The 19,899-nt window shown below is 41.8% G+C and overlaps 1 long non-coding RNA gene across 1 annotated transcript; it reads left to right on the plus strand.

The window, feature by feature from the left end:
• The first annotated feature begins 4,822 nt into the window (after positions 1–4,822).
• On the plus strand, positions 4,823–18,693 carry LOC108445771. Its single transcript, XR_001860741.1, has 2 exons — positions 4,823–13,823; positions 14,865–18,693. It is a non-coding gene; the product is annotated as an uncharacterized LOC108445771 (long non-coding RNA).
• The last annotated feature ends 1,206 nt before the right edge of the window (positions 18,694–19,899 follow it).

Below are 19,899 nucleotides of genomic sequence, written 5' to 3' on the forward strand. Positions count from 1 at the left end.
ATCTTGTCAATATACCTGTGCTGTACATCTCATCCATGTTTACATTCTGGCAGTTTGCCTGTTGGAGCTGTGCAGAAGGTAAAGTGCCCTGTCACTCTCCCACATGTCACCGGATCTGTCATGGCACGCAGACACACACGGACAGCCTCAGATGCCCCACACAGAGCAAGGTACCTGTGGCACTGCAAACAGGGGGAAGGCAAGGCACTGTTATGTTATTACAGGGTAAGTGAGGTTAGATGGACCGAGGGTGTCAGTGTGCTGACATCACCTAATCACTCGGCAGTACAATTACAAGAGCTGTCTCTCCACTCAGATTTTACAGTTAGATTAGCTATTGCCTATGACTGTGCTCCAACACGAGCTGCAAGTAAAAACAAACCCAAGCCTCCTTTTTTTTTTTTTTTTAACCCAGTAAAGCTCTAATTAAACACAAAGTGAAAAAATGTCTTTTTTTTTCTTATCAAGGGCAATGCCATAGGCTAGTGTTCAGACTGGAAACTGAGTGAGGAAGAAATCCTCAAAGCCAGGTGTCACAGGTGTCACACAACTGCACTTCACGGTGTTCTGGCAGCAGAGGAGTCTTTTGGGGTAATATCAATGTATCTGCTCAGCACTGCTGAAAATAGAAAACCACATTCCCTCCTCCTATCCCTTCTTTCAGGCACAGGATCCACCATTTACCTTCTTTGGGCTTTAGTATTCTTGGCATTTTTCAATCCCCCCAAAAGACTGGCTAGTTGCCTGTAGGTTAGGGACTTGCATTGCCTCAGCTGGGAGCCACGGAACACCAGAGCAGGCACGAGAGTGAGGAGAGGACACTGGGAGAGGGCAGAAGGAAAGGAGACCTTCCACCTTGCTGCTGTAAGGTGTTACATCAGTTCACTTGTTTGTTAAACCACACCTTGGAAGAAGGTGGTAAAGGCCATATCCACTTTCTTTGGGTATTAAAAAACAGATCAAAGAATGGTTGAAATCCCTAACGGCTTGTCTGGTTTCCCATTGCACCAGAATTAGTTTTACTCCTCTTTTCTTTCCCCCCATCTTCAAACCCCTTGACTGAGGCAATGTCCCTCTTCACAAGCACACACTGTCTTTACCTGCTGTCTTTGCATCAGTCCTTCAAGCCCTATTTCTTTTGCAGCCTTTGTTTTTCCAATTGGTCAACTCTTCATTGACTGCTATGAACATAATTATACCAGAATTCTTGCTCCTGTTTACCTGACTATTCAGTTCTTTGGGACTAAATCTTACCATTTCTCTCAATTTTGTAAAGTGCTGTTTGCCTATACATAGCTAAAGATCTTAAGACATCTTAGCAACTTTCATTTGCTCCCAAAGACTCAAGTCAATCATTACCCCACTATCAATCTCATGAACTACATGCAGAAAAATATTATTTATTACATAAATAAAGGTGAACTAGACATTCAAAAAATCAGAGTGGAATACTGGAATCAAAATCCTTAATCCAGGCCCAGTGAATCTCTGATTAAAAATAAAATAAAATGCTGATTTTTTTTTTTCTCCCTAAACTCTGTAAATCCTTGAAGAGCCCAGGTGAAACAACCAACCTTTTTTTTGGTTTTTTCTGTCTCTAGGTCTTACATTGGTTTTTCACTCCAGAAATAAAAACTTTACAGCTGGTATATATATTACACTTATGATGCTTTGATTTAGAAATACAACTAACAGATGTTAAATTGATCTAGTCAGATTTGAGTTACCTTTGAGACCTGGCTACAGTGTTTGCTTCTGGAACGTATGCACATTTTATTTGTCCCCGTGGTTCATGAAAGTCAGGCTGTCTTTGGATAAATGATGATTTCATGTTTTTCTCAGATATCCACTCATGTCCATAAATTTGAAAGATGTGTGTTGTGCTATTGGAGAATGTACTTTGAAGTCAGTTTTAGATTTGGTTGCTAATCTGGTGGCCCTGCTTTTTTCTCTTCTGTAAACAGTGATAAATAGTTTCCAGTGGGCCTGAATCCAGCAAGGCTCTTCACTAAATACGCTCTAGGTAAGGTTACTTTGGAGTGAAGGGATAAACCCTACATTAAAAGAAAAGGTTGGTAACACAAATGTATGAAAATACCGAATTCTTCCTGCAATATTTCTGAATTTGGATAACTGATCTGGCCACTGCTCCAGACAGAACAGCAGGTTGTACCCAGAGCAGTCTGTGCCTGATACGAGGTTTCTGATAAGCTCCTGGATACCAAAAAGATTATTGAACAAATATGTTGGATACAGTAGGTTACTATTTTATATTGTTTTTCCATTCTTCATCACAAGTCATGATAGGACTAGTAGAAATTAGGTTATTCAATTCTAAGGCTTTGCTGCTCCAAGAGAATAAAATTGTACTTCTAAAAAATATTCATGTGCCTTGGGAAAAAAAACCCCACCTTTATTCCCTGGATTAATCACTCAGAGCAATGTGCTAAGTACACTGAGCCGTTCTTTTTGTGGAACATGAGGATCAAGCCTTTGTTCTTGGCAGCCACGTCCTTCATGCCGTGCATACTGGAACTCACCGCTGTTATTTTTCGTTCCTCACAGAGAGCAGAGCACTCTGCAGCAAAAAAAGGGGCAGCTCCTCCCAGAGGGGCCTGTGCTACAGCAGCAGCAAACTCCCAGGAGGAGCCTGAGGTCATGAGGGTCAAAATAAAGGTCACAATGAAAACCTGATGTGGCACCTCTCTTCTGTAAATGCTGCGCTGAACTTGGAACCTTCGTCAATTTTTATGGGTGGTGTTCAGATTGAGGCTCAGGAGTGGGAAGCTGCTATTAAAAAAAGGAAAATAATGGACTGCCTAGATGTATCAGATGCAGAGACATTGAGGAGGAAGGATACAGAGGACTTCAAATTGTACTTTTTTGACAGTGAAGAACTTTGAGTGGAGCCTGGGGCAGGATGGCTATTGACATTTCCACCCTTTTGTCTCTGTCAGTACCCTGTACCCTGTCTATCCCATATCCTGTGAGCAGGTTTTACCTATTTTTGAGGGGTTCTGTGAGAGAAAAATGTAGTTATTTTTGCCTTGCCACATTCACTGGTGTAGAAGAGAGACACAGCCAGCAAGCTATTTTATAAAACCCTTACAAAATTGCATTCTTGCTTTCCTCGCTATGAAAATTTTAAGTGATCAACACAGCAAGACTGCAGCTGATAGGGATGCCTTTTCCTGGCCTTAAAATCAAGAATCAAACACGGTTAGAAGGAAAAAAGGGATTTTACTTCTGTATTTATTTTAAGGATCCCCGCAGTGCACACCCACAATAGATCTCGTATAACATTATAGGTCTTATTAATTAGCATTTCTATCAAAGATTCCCCAATGAGAGGCTCGAGTGAGCCCCCCTCCCCAAGGAACCTTCCCCTGGATGGTTCTATCTTAGTTTACAGAATGTGTTCTGGAGAGGACCTTGGTGTCTGGGGCACACTGATCCCTAACTACGAGGCTTCTGAGATGTTTAGTCTCCTAGCTTGACAAAATATGTCTAAGAATGTGAGCTAAAAAACACTTAGAATACAAAAGCTGTAAAAAGGTAAATAAAAGGGGTATAAAAGAAAAGGCAAAAAATCATCATGGCATCAATAGGAAGTTAGTTCTCCTGCAGACCACATAAACCAGTCACATTATCCCTTTGTCAGGAGTAGATAGATGCACGGATTCCTTGTATAAATTCACCTTTGACTGATGTGCCTCCAAATGCCTGGGCCAGAATTCACAGAGAGATGAAGGCAGCAGCAGAGAATACCCTGCTGCATGCTAAACCTTCCAGCATTAAATGGATTTTAAAAGCACTGTTTTTTAGAAAAGAAAGGACTCATAACCACCTGCAGTGGTTTAGCTTTACAAAATGCAGTCACTCAGTGTTAACAAAGTTACTCTTCCTATTTGTCAGCAGGCACAGAAACCTTTCAGGGCTCCACCCAGAACTGTGCAGGCACTGTAGAGTCATCAGATTTGGTAAGAGTTCAGCCCTGCAGAAAACAGCTGCAGCCATGAGTGCAAATCTTTTGCCCTCAAATTAGTGGAAGTCTGAAATAAGAGCTGATCTTTTAGATTGACCTTTTAACACTCAATGTATTTATATGTCTCCTCTGCAAAATGAGGACGAGTACCTACTTATCAAATTTATTTTCACATTTGCTTGATAGAACCATTCCTCTCTCATTTAAAAATATTTCTCCTTGCATTTGCCTTATGGCATTACAAGAACATAAATAGGTGATTTCCCATTAATTAATTTTTTTTTTTTAATCCTTATAAAATTTTGTCTCTACAACTAACAAAGAACAGCCCCCCTGGAAATTATTTAAGCCTAAAAATTAAATATTTGCTGATTAAATTTATCTCTGGTTGAAAAGAAAAGCTGTAGTCCCTCTTCTGAGCAGACAAAGCATAAAGCACAGCAGCATCTGAGCAACATAGTCATCAAAGCCACTAAACAAACCCTAAATCCAGTTTTAGCAAACCATAGAGTAGCATTTTAAAGTACTCTGGGAGCAGTTTCATATTACCAGCAGCTGGTTTAAAATAGTAACAGGACCATTGTACCATCCTCTAAACTAATGATTCTATCATAACAAAAATATTTGCATGAAGTAAATGGACATTGAGTAACTGTGGACTTCTGTACCCGTGATTGCACAGTGTCAAATGGCAAAAACAAGGTGGAGAGAACAGGAAACACCTGAGACAAAACGGCTTGTACCCCTTTCCATATTGCTGCTTAGAACAGTAGCCACTTATCATTTGAACGAAGACAAAAAGACTTACTTCTATTACCACAAACCCCCAAAGCCCACCCTCCCATACCTAAATAAACATAGTTCTTCTTTCTTACTAATGTGTATGACTGGTACTTCAAGCTTTTTACTCTCACATTATTTTGTTTTTCTAATTGTTAATGAAGTTAAATCTCTCCAAAAATTTGGAATTGATGTGCTTTGAGTTTTTCAGTGATGAAATTTTATACCACCTCACACCCTGTCACGGTTCTAAGACATTGCACTGAAGGTCCCCTGCAATTTGGGATGGAGGTACAGATTAAATAACAAATTCAAATTAGTTATTTCAAACACACCTGGAAAATATTTTGAAAACATAATGATGCCAATGAATAAAAGACTGTGCTCTGGGACATATGTAATGATTGTTGTTATCATCACAGAAATCTCTGTAAGAGAATTTGCTGCACTCTGAAGGAGGCAGTGGAGGAAAGAACAGGCTTTGAAGATCATCTCAGTGCAGTGTACACGAGACATTCTGCATGTCAGGTGAAATACATTTTAAAGTGAAGCTGGATACTCTCCACATTTTTCTGTAGAGATGTCTCGAATAAAAAGCTTAGAAAACTAGAAGTTTAGAGTGCTGGAATGGCAATGAAGCCTGGGGCTGATCAGGGCTGCATCCACATAGCCTAGAGCTCTTTCTTTGCTACTGAATGGTTTCCGACAAAAGATTGAACCCAACTGTTTTATTTAACAAAGGAAGGATAGCAGATGATTTTTCATCTCTTCTACAGGAAGCAAAATACCTCCTCTTGCTTAGATCCGTGGAACAGGGGCATGTCATGGGAACACCTTTGTGAAAGAGAAGGCTAAGGGGGCAGTTTCCTTCCTTGTGCTGAGCTGGTTTTGTCCTTTTAGAAGCACCATCAATGAGCTGGAGTTTCTGGACCTGTGTTTTCAGGTGACTGTAACTGCTGCTTGCTAAATACCCTTGCACATGCCTTTGGGTTGTGGATCCACCACCATAAACTCATTTAATGCATGTCCCTATGCAGATGTGCAGTTGGGAGGCAACAGCTTAAGTGGGGTTCTCTGATGTCACCATCCTGTGCTGGTTTAGTTAATTTAAATAACATCTCGTTTTAAGCAATTAAGTTCTTGTTTTTTCTTAGGCTCTTGTTTCTTAGGCTCTTGCTCAGAAAATCATCATGATCCTCTATAAAAATATATAAGTACTGATGAAATGAGCATCCATTTGGACCTGGAATGATTGCTCTACTTGTGTTAGTTTGTATGACTATTCACTGCATTCACTGGGAAAGACCCAACCCAATAAAATTTTACATTTGTATTTTTACACAAGGTAGCAATTCGGACTGTGTAGTTACTAAAGGGCTTGAGAGCAAGTTGGAAAAATTAGTAGAACTATTCCTAGCCATACACATATTGTAAGTGTGCCAGGAAACAAGCAAAGCCCGATTTCCCAAGCATTTTGTGTGATGGGAACTTCAGCTGGCCACTTCCTCTTCCCCAGTTCCTTTAGCTCCATGTTCTTTGTTTTCAGCCCTAGACTGAACATCCTCCAGCATCCCTCGTTTTGGGGCAAAGTAGCTGATTTGTCCCCGTGCTGTTCTTGTGTGAGAAGAATAATCATTACTGGTACAAATTACAGCAAAACCTGCCCTATACCATTCCAAACCTTCACGTACTGTACCTAACCATTGCTTTTATCACCATTGCTGATAGCTTCTCTATTGGTTTTGGTGCAGCACTTGAATCAATGAATGTTTTCTTTGCCCGTTGGGAACTCCCGTCTTTGTATATAGCACACTAAAACCTGCAGATTTCCCACACAAAATCCTAACTAGATTCGAAGTGCTCTGATTTGTGAAGAACACATAAACATGGTGTAAATTCGCAGTTCATCCTCGCTCTGATTTCTAATTTGTCTTCAGGCAGGTTCGTTTCTAACCGAGCAGCACGAGAGGTGTTCGATGGCAGTGAGGAGAGCGATAAACACCTGACCTCTAGTGGCAGCTGTCTGGGCTCGGTGGGAAGGGAGAGGGCTGGAAATGTGGGGGAAAAAGGGATTATGGAGTAAACTGGAACTGTGAAGTGGAGCCTGAACTTCCACTAGTTGCTTTGTCAGTTTTTGTTTAATTATCTTTTCTACCGAAATCTCAGTTCAGAATCCAGGGTATTTCTGTTTCTGAAACTTTTCTTCGTGTTTATTACTATGTTTAAGAAGTGTGTACTATGTTTAAGAAGTGTTTATTACTATGTTTAAGAAGTGTGTACTTTACTATGTTTAAGAAGTGTGTACACATTTCCAAAAGAAATACAGCAATATCCTAACAGATTTTGTATCTTCATATAGAAAGCTTTTGGTAAGTTTGTCAATTTTGTTGTTTCCCCCCCATGCACACACAATTATTCAAGAAGGCCATTTGGGTCCTCATTAGACTTCATTTCTGCTCCTCAATGACAGAACATTTCCCCGGTGAAAATACATACTTCACTATCAGCACTCAGGACATCAAAGCTTTCTTTCCTATTGGGCTAAAAATACAGCAGCTATTCCATAAACAAAGGTCATAAACTTACTAACCAAGTGGTTAACACAAATATTAAATCCCCTTCATTGAGAAACAACAGTCTTGTTTTTAACCCCTGTAGGATTAAATTTCAAAGTGTTGGTTTACACAAACTTTCTCCTAAGCAAAAGACCATTGTCTGGAAGCTATGGTTAAACCTACTTTTCACTACAGCTTTGTGAGGCCTTCAGACCACCAATACAATCTGTTAATGTGACAGTGGCAAACCTGCAGGAGGACTGGAGCAATGGCATCATTATTTTCCAGTTGGAGTTAGAGTAACTCATGCTTATTTCCTGAAGCCAGAGTGAAAATGAAGCTACAAATGACTCAAAGCGTTCTGGACATTATAAACAAGTCAATGCAGCCATATGAAGAGATGATTTCAGAAAAAAAAAAAAAAAAAGCTGTGCAAATACTCTAGCCCATTTAAATGCTCACATTAATTGGGACGTGGTGGGGTAAATCTGGGGTTTCCTTATGGCTGACAAGTGCTGATTTGAGAAGGGCATAGAAACAGTACTATATTGTTTAATGTTTTTCATAAAAGACATTAAATTATCATAGTTATGTGCAAAAATCTTATTATGTTTGAGCCATTTATATGTTTTCTATTAAATAAAAAAAAAATCTGCAATATTTTTCATCTAGTAGCCTCTGAGAATCTGATTTTTCTTCTCTCTGTTGAGACTAGTTCAAACTCTCCTTCCTTACCTTCAAGGTGCTCTGGCACAAGCCCAAAATACCCAATGGCTTGTCCTACACAAGACGTCCAAGTGAATTAACAAAAAAAGATGTGAATTTAAAGTGAGTATAACTCGAGCATATATAATTTCTCTATGGACACTCATTTAGGAGTCCGCTGGCCATAATTACCTTAACTTAATTCACACTCAAAGTGAATTAAACTGAAGTGAAATAATGGTTTATCAACATGGGAGAGACACTGTCCAATAAGCTTGGTGTAAATTCACAATTCATCAGCTGCTGTGCTCTAACTTCCCTTGTGGAAATGCCGCGTGCCCTCAAGGTGCCTTTGTATGAGGTAACTTAATTTTTTTAGGGGGAAAAAAAGGCTATATATGGAAGTGTGGGCTGATTGATAGCAGGTGCAGAAGTGATTGGATTTCAATGGTGCTACACTGGAAAAAAGGTCAGCATACATCATCTGTGCAGCTGAAGTTTCTCTGCCATTTTGGGACCACAATGGCACCTTCTGTGCTATAGGGTCTGTTTTGAACTGCAGAAAGCCAAATAGCATTTTTGATGTTTCCATAGCAGGGGAACAGCCAATTAGTACTGAGTACCTGGTGTACCATCGACTCATATTTTTATTCACTGTTCAGTAAATCACCATGGAGGAGTGCAGCGAAGCCCTAACCATTTCTGAATGAAAACAGCCAAAAGCAGTTATATACTAACATTTACACTGTTACCCATCTTGATTTAACTTTACTGAGTATCTTGGTATTAATTTCCCCCTAAATGATTTCCCACCTTTCTTTATTCATTAGATTAAACAGCATTTTTCTGTTAGCATAAGCAAAGCAGTAAGAAATATGGAGAAATATCCTATTTGCAATACTCCTTTAAATGTAACCAGCATCGTCAGGCAGCCTGTGACATTATTACCCAGTTAGGAAAACATCCCTGGCCCCATTCATTCAGCCGTTCCTGCTCATTTTTCCAGGCACAGAACGTTTGTGCCGTAGCAGGCCTTGTCAGATTTGGAGCCCTTCCAGTACCTGATGAGCATATTAACAGTGCTCCCATTCATGGCCCAGAGCCTGCCAGTTCCATCTAATTTTAGGGAAGTTGCTATTTATAGTTGGATGGCTGTGCTCGCTCTGGTGAAAGCCTTGCCACTGCTGGGCGTGGGGGGGAATTTATATTTTTGTGCTGTTTTAGTTGGCACATGCAAAGTTCATGGTTGTAATTCACCCAAGTCCAAAACACTCTGCCATCCTCCTCAAGGAGCAGTGATGCTCCATGTGAGGATTTACACCAGGAACACTGTGGCACTGTTGGCTGTCTCGTTCTCATCCAGCCATGTGCTGGCTGTGTCCATGCACAGGTGACCCAGAAGTCAGATGACAGTACAGAATCATAATCTTTGCTAAACTACTATATGCAGAAAGGTTTCAGGGTCCTAAAGATGGGGGAGAGGGGGAGAATGTGGAGCCAAATCTCTCTGTGCTGTAACACCTGTAGTATGGGTTGATCAAAGTGAATTCCTTTTGCCTTGTTTCCAAAGAGCACATTAATAGCAGTAGTTATAATACCTACCTTTGCACCACAGGATCTTGTCAGAATTTATTCCCTAACTTTGCAAGTAGTGTTAAATGCTGAGAAAAGTTATGGGGAAGAGATTCTCCAATGTAGACTTGGTGGTCAAATTTACTTAAATAGGCTATTACGACTTTGGCATTTCATTAATGTACCAAGAACTAACACTACACTGTGTATGTATGTACGTGTGTGTGCGTGTATGTATGGAAAACTGAGAGAGCTGAGAGGAAATCAGCATTACAGTTCATTTTCTCATGCAGAAAAACTGCCACATAAAAAGTGAGAACTCCAAAACTATTTCATTTAGAAATACAGTGTTCAAATCATACATAGTCTGGTGCTGTGAAGTTGTATAATGACCCTTGGGAAAACATAAGTTGACCTCTTCCAGTTCAAAAGATACTTCATTATGTGTTTTAGTAATTGATAATTTCTTCCCAGTTTTATTGGTGTGACAGGATGTTGGTTGAAAAACTAAATTCACTTTCTGTAAATTGAAATTGGGGTTCAGCTCATTTTAGACTTTCAAAACGAATCCTGACTTTGGTAGAGGAAGGTTTAAGTCACAGAGTTTCAGTCAGATTGTAGCGTTTTGGCTTTAAAACACCCAAAGTTGATAGTGTCTACTCTTGTTTGTCTCTACATAGGCCTCTGGTGTGCGTAATATCCATTTCCTAGATTTGTAGGAGGTGCTTGCAGGGGTTGTTGACTCTCTTTCTGATGTTATAACTTGCTGACATAGAATACATGTGCTGCTCATCCCTCATTCTTGCTCCAATAGACAGGAAGACTTAGAAGCTGGAACAGATACAACTATGAGAGTAAAAAAAAAAATCCTTGTACTCATCAATCTTAATTGCATTCCAGTTCCAAGTTAATTTGTGTATCACAACAAAAAAGGAACATTGAACCAGCAAAGATTCTGGTTCAGCTGAAATTCATATTCAGCCTGGCTGGGATTCTGCTGAGGCAGAGCTGAACTGGAACTGAACCAGAAAAGCAGTTGAAGAAAGAAATAATGGCATAATTCTGTGGCTAATGTGGTTCACGGGACAAAAAGTATTCTTTTCTCTATTAAATTGTAGCTGACTGCTGCATGTGATAAAGCCCATGCCCCATGGTCCAGCAGCCATGGGCTGGCAGAGGACTGTAATTTCTCTGACATTCAGAGCCAGAAGTGTGTTTAGCGGTCAGTAAGTGTTCATCTCCCGCCCTCCTCTCCAGCTGAAAAGAGATGTTCCAGGAAAACGAGGGGTTCAGATGTTACTGCAGATACAAACTGCAGTGCTGCCTAATGAGAATCACAGGTAAAGCTGTAACAGCTCTGAGAGGGCCTTAGATTAACAAATATTTATACTGGTTTGAGCACGAGTTAAGTCCATGAGGATGCGCCTTGTGTGTTACTGGCAAGGTAATACTGAGCAATCCTTGCAGCTGCAGGAGTATTTGGGGTTTTTTAGGGGTGTACAAAGAGGGGTTGTGAGTTCAGAGGGTTTCAAGCTTCTTGTCACCAGCAGCCCCAAACCCTGCAGGGTGGGTAGAGCACACACACGTGTCCCACTGAAAGACACAGCAATGATGACATCTCATCCGCGTCTCAAAGCACCGCGTGGGACCAGGGGAGGCAGCCCTTCTGCCCTGTGCCCGCACCACAGGTTTTCCCTTGTGCACTCAGGCCAAAGGGGCATCCCCTCACAGACAGATTTCCAAATGCTTTGATTCAGCCACTTCTGAGAACCTCCTCCATGCACAGCTTTTCATAAAAAACCCCACCACAATTTGAGAGACTCCTTCCTGCATAGGCTGTCAAATCTCCCTCCTTTCACTACATCAGCCTTTCTGGGTTGCCTGTCTTGGGTGGCTTTATGTTGTCTATTAAGAAAATTAATTATACTGTCCTTATTGTTTGCATTTTACGTATCTTCGCAGCCTTCCCAGAAAAAGCTGACACATTATTGCTCTTCCATGAATTGTACTTTCTTCCACATGTTCTTGTGACCCATGGAGACATTGTGCTATTTTTCATTATTATATTCAGGCCCAACGTGGTTTCTCTCCATAAATGCCTCCAGTGAAACCTAAAACATCATCACCTGTTGCTTGGCACTGTACAAGGGAGAATAAAAAAACAATGTGGTGACCAAACCCAGAAGCTTCTCCTGGCACCACCTGGTGGGTTGGGGCTGGGTTTTACAAGCACAGAAACTCAATGTCTCCATCCTTCTTCCTGGGTTTTATCTGGCACTGGTACTCCTACTCATCCCAGCCATTTTAGAGCATTGATTAGTTAAATTATAGTGACTTTGTGGAATGATATTGAACTAATTAGCCAGCATAAAATTAGTGGCTTTTCATACACCTGTGGTACTTGAAGATTTGGTGAATTTTCCTTTACGGAAAACATCTGGCTGGCATCAAGGCAGGGATTATAACTTCAAGGAAGGTTTTTGCCTATATGCTGAAACAAGACATTTTCCTCTACAGCTAATATTTGCCTTTTTTAGCTATTCTGAGGTAAAGAAATTGCTTCCATCTTTCCTATCCCCACTCCAACTCTTTATGTTTGAGGTGTATTCTAGTTTATTGTTCCCAAAGCAAGAGCAGCAAGATCATTCTTCAGTCTCGACTGATGCTGTGCCCCTAGAAAATTTAGACTTTTATAGTCATGGCCTTCCACTCTCTCTTATGGCAGTAATTTTAGGGTCTATAAACACTGACATCTGTATCCAAAGTAAAAAGAATTTGAAATATTGAATGGATCTGTGTCTCCACGTCAAGGAATCTTGACAGCTTCTAATTTCCTTTTGCAAGTTCCTAGCTGCTGCAGTTTCTCTCAGTCGGTATGAGCCAAAGCAGTTGACTTTTTTTGTACTACCATGCTGCTTAGGACATTTTCTGATCAGTGGCAGCCAGCTGGCCAGTGGCTTTACCCATCCCATTTAAGCTCATATTTCTGAACATTAAAGCTGGGCTTCCTAATTTGCCCAGACACTGTAGCTGCCCCAGAGGTTTTATCTCCTCAAGTCTATATCACCTGTAATTACTTCTTGGGAAGCCACTTGATGTTAATTTTAGTATTTTTAGAAAGCATCCAGCTCTTATTTAAGACTATTTTGGTATTTTTGATTTTTGTGTGATTGTCAGAGTTCAATTTCTTTAGCTGCAGCAGTTAATCAGCTTTCAAAATCTTGCCTATTATTTCCACTGGGGAGACTGACAAAGATACCACCTGTACTTTCCTTTTGTAGACAAGGAGAACATCAGTTCTGTAACATTTTTCCCCAGCCAGACCTGTTACGCATTTTTTTCCATGAGCATCTCACCGTGGCTTTTAAGATTTCATGCTGTGTAATTCATTTTGAACAAACCCTTCACCTGAAAGGTTAAAATTTAACCAAGCAGCTAAACTGCTCATGTCAAAGCCAATACAAATAGGCCTCCACTGGGGACTAAAGGAAGTAGTTTTGTAATTCAGATTTTGGGGGGAAAGGAGCATGAAATCGAAACAGAAATATTTAGTAGTGCCAAAAGGGGAAGTAACTTCTTTTAAAGAGCAGCTTTATATTAACTCAGTAATACTTGCTGCAAAAGAATTGAAATTTCGTATAAAAGCACTACTGTACATGGAAAACTTGTTAAATAAGTAGGAAGGGAGGAAGGAAGATGTGAAGATGGAATCATACTGGGGGTTTGTAAGTCATAGCTAATGTTTCAATGCTGATCTTTATACTTTATACTGCTTCTTTAGGGACTTTCTTAAACAGAATTTTCTCATAATTTAGATGCCTCAGTTTCTACCTTTTGCCAAGAAGCTTCATGTGCATCTCCCAGAATCTCAGACAAGTCTGGCAGCTGAAGCTGTACCCCAGATTCCCAATGTCTGGAAGCTGAAGTGTTTGTTTTGTAGTTGGGATGCATCTGTAGATGTGACACTTCCACACACATCCACGTGTGTGGTCACGGATGCCCCAGCCTCATCATTCTCCAGCTTCTCTTCAGATCCAGTTTATTTCAGCTTGATGTGTTATATTAATCTAGTATTTCATTTTTCATTCTTGCCATCTTTAATGCACACACTGACAGTCCTGGCAGTGCTGAAACATGGTCTTCTGAGCAGCTTCCCAGTGTCTCTCCCAAGCCCTCCCTGCCAGCTCCCCTGTACCTCAATCTCCAGTGGATGTTTACACCTGCAGGTCAGTAAAAGCATTTTTGAAGCCTCTTTTCCCCTGTTTTCCATGACTGCCTCTTTCACATGATGAACTTAAAAGCTTCGACAGCTGTTGAATATTGAATTGCAGGAGACCTTCTGCTTGGTTTGCAGAATCTCACACTCTCAAGAGTTCAGATACTGCTTGAGACAAACTCTCACTTTGAAGACCAATTCACGTGGAGTTATTTTAAGCCAATGTATACTCTCTTCACTAGAAGATGACCTGCCGAGCAGGAGGAATTTGTATTTTGAAAAACTCAAATCAGATTGATCAGGCTCAGCTTCAGACTCTCTCCAGCATCAGATTTCTATCTCCTGACTAAGCCAACTTCTTCCACTAGAAGTTCATTTTTCTCCCAGCTCAACTAATTATTTTTTCAACCTGATTATCTTGCACATATGCAATCTCTGTTGAATTTCCATCACCTGTTGAATCATTCCCTATATCGTCCCTTCCTCCTGCTTCTAATTTTCTATTTTCAGGATTCCTTTCTCCTTTAGGAGAGGATGGACAAATATCATTCAAGTTTCATTCTTAGCTTGGCTGGCAGCACATTTAGCCTACTAAAAATTTGCTTTAGCATCAGGCTGGACACATTTCAGCATTCAGGGCATTAATTACAAGCACCAATTCTGCCTTTCAGTGACTCCTGTATGTTAAGCAATGCAAACTTAAAATAGATAAATGAATAAATACTTTTCTACACTGAGTCTATCATTCAATTGGAAGGAATGTAAGAAAAGATAGGTAGAATTTTCTCCTCAAAATGTCCATTAAATTTTGTCTTTTACAGAATATTACTATGCTTTGAATATTGGGATTTCTTATATGATTTGAACTAATTTCTCCCTGCTTTACTCTTTTTTTTTTTTTTTTTTTTTTTTTTTAGAGGTCTCATCTTTGTATAAGAACCTTGCAATAGGAGAGAGTTAATCTCCGTTTCTGAACTTGTTTTGGTACTGAAAGAAATTAATTCTGTATATTGAAGCTGAATTTTAGATTTTTTTTATCCTTTTATTCCAGTATCTGCATGAACATATTGATCAGGCCACAGCTACTCAAGACTTGTTGGGATGAACCTGGAATTTGATGCCCACTTTTGGCCCCCCAGCTCAAGAAAATGAAAGACATTGGGAGACACTGAAGAACTGGAGAGGGTCCATTGGAGAGAGGGTTGGAGAACCTGACCCATGAAGAAAGGCTAAAGGAAGTGGGTTTGTTCAGCCTGGGGAAGGCAAGGCCCAGGATGGGTCTAGTCAGTGTCTCAACACCCAAAGGAGGTGGTTCTAGAGGAGATGGAGACATTCTTTTCCAAAGGATTTCTGGTGCCAGGACAAGAGGCCACGGGCACAAGACAGTTTAGGGGAAATTCCTTCTGGATATAGGAAAAAACTAATTCTTCAGACAGAAAATAATTGAGCAATAGGCTTCCCAGAGAAGAGGTGGGACCTTCCTTAGTGGAAATATTAAAGATTTTGCTTGACAATGCTCTGGATAATCTCATTTAAGGAAGAAGAGGCAAGTTCAGGCTGCAGCATGCAGTGCTAAGAGAGACTTAAGGCACAAATCAACAAAAAACTGCATTTCATTAAATGTTTATAGAAGAGCAGGGCTTGTCTGGTGCTAAAGCACCAGCAAGACATTTCCTCAAAGTCACCAAGCTTCCTGAAAGCCAAAACATCATGCACTGCACGAATGCTGCCATAGCCATGAACTGCCAAACCCAGTGCCTCGTAAAATTCCAGCAGTGCCTGCCTACTCAGAGCACAGAAGGTGTCGCTGGCTCGCTCAGATGAGGCGAGTAACTCACGAACTGGTAGGGCCAGGCATGTAAAGCAATGGGAGCTCAGTGCCTTTGGGGATCAGGAAGTCTTTATACAGAACCGCAAGGCACTCGCTGCATGCTGACAGCTGGAAGGCTTCTGCAGCGACCCTGAAATCTAAATCATCCAGTGCCTCCAGAAGAGGTCTATGTATTTCAGATGCCAGAGTGAGAGACTGCATCAGCAGATATCTATCTATCTATCTATCTATCTATCTATCTATCTACTTTTAGTGAAACTTTTTGCTTGGCTCTGGAGCCTGCAGCATTTATTGCAGCCAGGGAATTGAGGTTTCCTACAGCCCACAGTTGAGATGAAGGACACTACATAGCCAGAGCACTGTTTACAGACCTTCAGTATTGATTTCTGCTTGTAGCTATGAAGTAGAAAACTACAGGTATGTTTAGGAGTTTTTGGCTTTTTTGGACCTAGATATGTCACCAATAGAAGAAGGAACATTTTCAAGGCTCAGAGGTGATCAGAATTTCTGTTATTCCTTTATCCGTATGGTCTGTCTATGGGTGCATAGGAAAGAAGAGGCTGTGTTCTCCTGAAAGTGTAAGGCATAAAGCCACAGCAAGTGTGAAAGGCTCAGTCCCCTCAGTCATCCTCTCACTGACTGTTCTTACAACGTTTCCTGGCCCTGCTAAATAGAAAAGTTAATTTTTGTGCCCTCAAGCTTGCTGAAGCCTTGGCAGAGAAGCATACAGGGTGATCCCTGTTCTACAGAGAAAAACATCATGTGCCCCTTTCTATGCTGGTGCAATGTTTTGACCTTTCTTCCTTTAAATATGCATTACACGGCCCAGCAAGAAGTGCGACATAGTTTAGGCTGTGACTTCATAATTTCATTCAACATAAAATACGAGTTTTGTGTCCCACTGGAATGGTTATAATTGAGCACACAGATCAAGTGCACAGGCAAGAGGCTCCTGACAGGAGAAGTGGGACCTGATGAACATCTTTGTGGCTCTTGCACAAGCCAAGTGTGTCACCAAGATAGGGAAACACAGTGCAAAAATTACTACATGATTACCCCTAGCAAAGTCTGCTGTCAGCTTGGGCTGCTTTCAGCTGAAGTCCAGCCCTGGCCAAAGTGGGGGACCCACACACACACACAGACTCTGAGATTGATCTCCACTGTGCTTCTGAAGCCAAGTCACCCCTGCAAAGAAAACACACCAAAGAGAAAATCAGCTAAAGGACAGCAAGTGTAGCACTGTGACAGCTTCTTACCAAACTCTTTAAAGCCAGTGCTCCTGCCATTAAAAAAAAAAGCCTTTCACAGCTTTTAAACATAACTGAAAAAGTCCTTTCAAAAAATGAGGCTGTGTCCTTCCCAGGATCCACCCTTGGTTGAGACAGGAGTGCTATGTACACTGTGCTCATCCACATAAGCCTCTCACTCTTACGGCCAAGGGCACCACAGCACCTTCCACAGAAACAATCTCCACTGATTTACTATAACAGCCAGGGGAAAATCATCTCTTTCTGAGCACTTTGAATATGCCCTTCCCTAGGTCTGTTAATGCATGAGGCGGGATCCAGTTGTTCCTCCTCACCTTCTCTGCATCATCAATAATGAAAGACTAAGCTGAGGACAACCACTTGGCAAAAACACAGGAACTCCTGATGAGGGGAGTCATCAAAACTACAGTGAGGAAAAAAGGAGGTAGCATGTTCATATTGTACCAGGTCTTGCCGTATGTCAAATTATCAGCTTGTTCAAAATACACAAGAACTGACTGATTTAGATGTTACACTTAACATGTGCTGTAGGGTTAGTGTTCCTAAGAGGTATTTGTTTTGATGTCATGATAATCAGCACACACTGTGAGGATATAAGCATGAGAAATTCAGTAATCAGTTGAAAAATAGAGAGCTGGGGAACACAAGGATCCCAAGGCTAGTGGGAGGCCAGACATCTCCCCTTTTGGCAAAGTGACATCACTCACCCTTCTTTGGATGCCACTCTTGAGGAGACCTGGAATCTCAGGAGAACACCCATAGCTGAGACCTTCTCAGGCAAAGCCCAGGCTTTGAGGAACTGCACCTGGGAAAGAAATGGCAACAATGGTGTGACCAGCAGAGTATCAAACCTCCTGCGGATTATTTCCAGCAACTACTCTATTTGTTTTAACCATATTCTGTGTAGAAAACTAAAGGGGTGCTGCTTACTTTATCAATGCGAGTCACCTGTGAACTTGGTCAAGAGGAGGCAGTTTTGTGGTGACTGTCAGTGCTGATGTCTGCCTTACATCTCACCAGAGTCCAGGCTTCTAAAGAAAGGTGCTTCAAATCACTCGTGGCCTGTGAAATTCCCAAAGAACATCTGGGGACCAGCCTGGTTCAACCCTTCTTGCTCTAGAAAGAGCTTACAGTGTGAGCAGCAACCAGCAGCTAGAGAACTGGAAAGGATGTTGCTCTGGAAGCTTACAAGAGCAGGTGAACTACTATACGAACTGTTATGTGCCTTCCAAAAAGAAACAGACCACCAGCATCCCTCCCCCCAAATAAAACCAGCAAAACCCCCACACCATGGGAACCTTGCTACAGCCCTAGGCTAGAAGGGAGACAAATTTCTTTCCCCAGCTAGAGAAATAATGATAATAAACTGAATGAAAGGGAGTACACCAGACCTTGTTTTAGTAATGGACAGAATGATACTGTAGCTAGAGGAAATGACAGCCCTCACCCAGAAGAGAAAAGGCTCCCGTTCTTGGCTTCTGGTTCAAGATCAGGCTCTCAGCAGTAGTCACTGGCTCAGGAGTCAGTTGTTGGCTGTAATTACAGCTTCCCTCCCCCTTGCCAGCTGTTTCCCTTTGCAGTTTGAGGCAGTGTTTAAGTCAGGCCATGGTCCTGCAGGTGACTCCCTGCAGCTCTGCCCTTGTGCTCAAGACACCTTGCACCTGCTGCAGGTCTCACATTATCCGTCTGCAGGCTAAGGGCAAGGCCTCTATTTTTCTTGTGTGCTACAGTTTAGGAATAATTGATGAATCTATGTAAATAAAGCTATAAAGTAGAACTGCTTACAGCATTACTTTCCTTGTCCCACAGTCCTAGCAATGGAATCGGGCACAGCTTTTGCTCCATGTCTCCATGAAGGACTCTCACAAATGATTCTCCTTCAGCACTGAAAGCAGAGGAGCTCTGCAGGACACCACTGACCTGGAAAACCCTCAGCTGGTGCCACAGCAAGAGATGTCAGGAGACAGAAAGGCTGCCCGGATGAATGTGGGGTTCCTACCTACCCTGATGCTGTGTGTCTTTCTGGCACTCTGTGTTCAAAATTCATTTAATTCACCAGTGGCATTTTGGGATTTCCTACATGTGCTAAATCGTAATGAAAGACATCCGCTGATGGCAAAGTCTCTGGGCTCAGAGGATTATGTGGGGTAGGGCTGCCTGAGACAGCCCAAATCCACTTGAGATTGAAAAGGTGTGAGCAGTAAATAAAAGGAAATCCCGGATCACCATATAGTGTTCAGCTCCCACACACTGACCTCCTTTGGTCCCTTCTATATTTTGTTAAGATCATATTTCTTTACGTGCTGCCTGGCTTAAAAGCCATCATAAATCTGTGGCATGCAGCAAGAGTAAGAGGGAAGGCACCGTGTAATACAAGGCACTCTAATTCCATCCCAGGCACTCGGAGGGAGCCGTAAATCAGTTTGGAGAGGCCTTGGACAGGAGAACACGGGGGAAGGTTGGAACTGCCTCAAAAAAAAGAGTTCCGATGTCTCCAGATTGAACAGTGATAAAACTACTTTAAATACTCCTTGGGGAAAAGCACACCCGCCTGCCTTTGGTGGGAATGCCCTGTGGGATGTGCCACACACTGCAGGTGGGAGCATGGCCTGGCCACCACTCACGCCGTGCGTGTCCAGGTTTGCCTCCACCTGGCGTCACCTGTGGACACCAAGCACCACACCTGGCTGGGCTCACTTGTGGCCAAGCCTCTCTCGTGTCCCAGCTGCAGACACAGCTCTGGGTCAGGGAAAGCTCCACCATCACCGTGGGCCTTTCGCGGCTGTATGTGAGTGATGGCTGGTTTGGAGCGTGTGCCCACACACTCACCCAAACCACTGCAGATGTAGCTCTCCACTGGAAGTTTGGGAAGAGCTGGAGCTAGGGATATGCTACCATATTCTACATAGTAAAATCTCTTTTTCTTTGCTCTAGTGGGAAAAACCTTTCAAGTGTGGAAGCTTTCCGAGGGAGACTTTCCTAAAAAT

This window comes from Corvus brachyrhynchos, unplaced genomic scaffold (genome assembly GCF_000691975.1).
Source record: "Corvus brachyrhynchos isolate BGI_N302 unplaced genomic scaffold, ASM69197v1 scaffold523, whole genome shotgun sequence".
NCBI classification, from domain to species: domain Eukaryota; kingdom Metazoa; phylum Chordata; class Aves; order Passeriformes; family Corvidae; genus Corvus; species Corvus brachyrhynchos.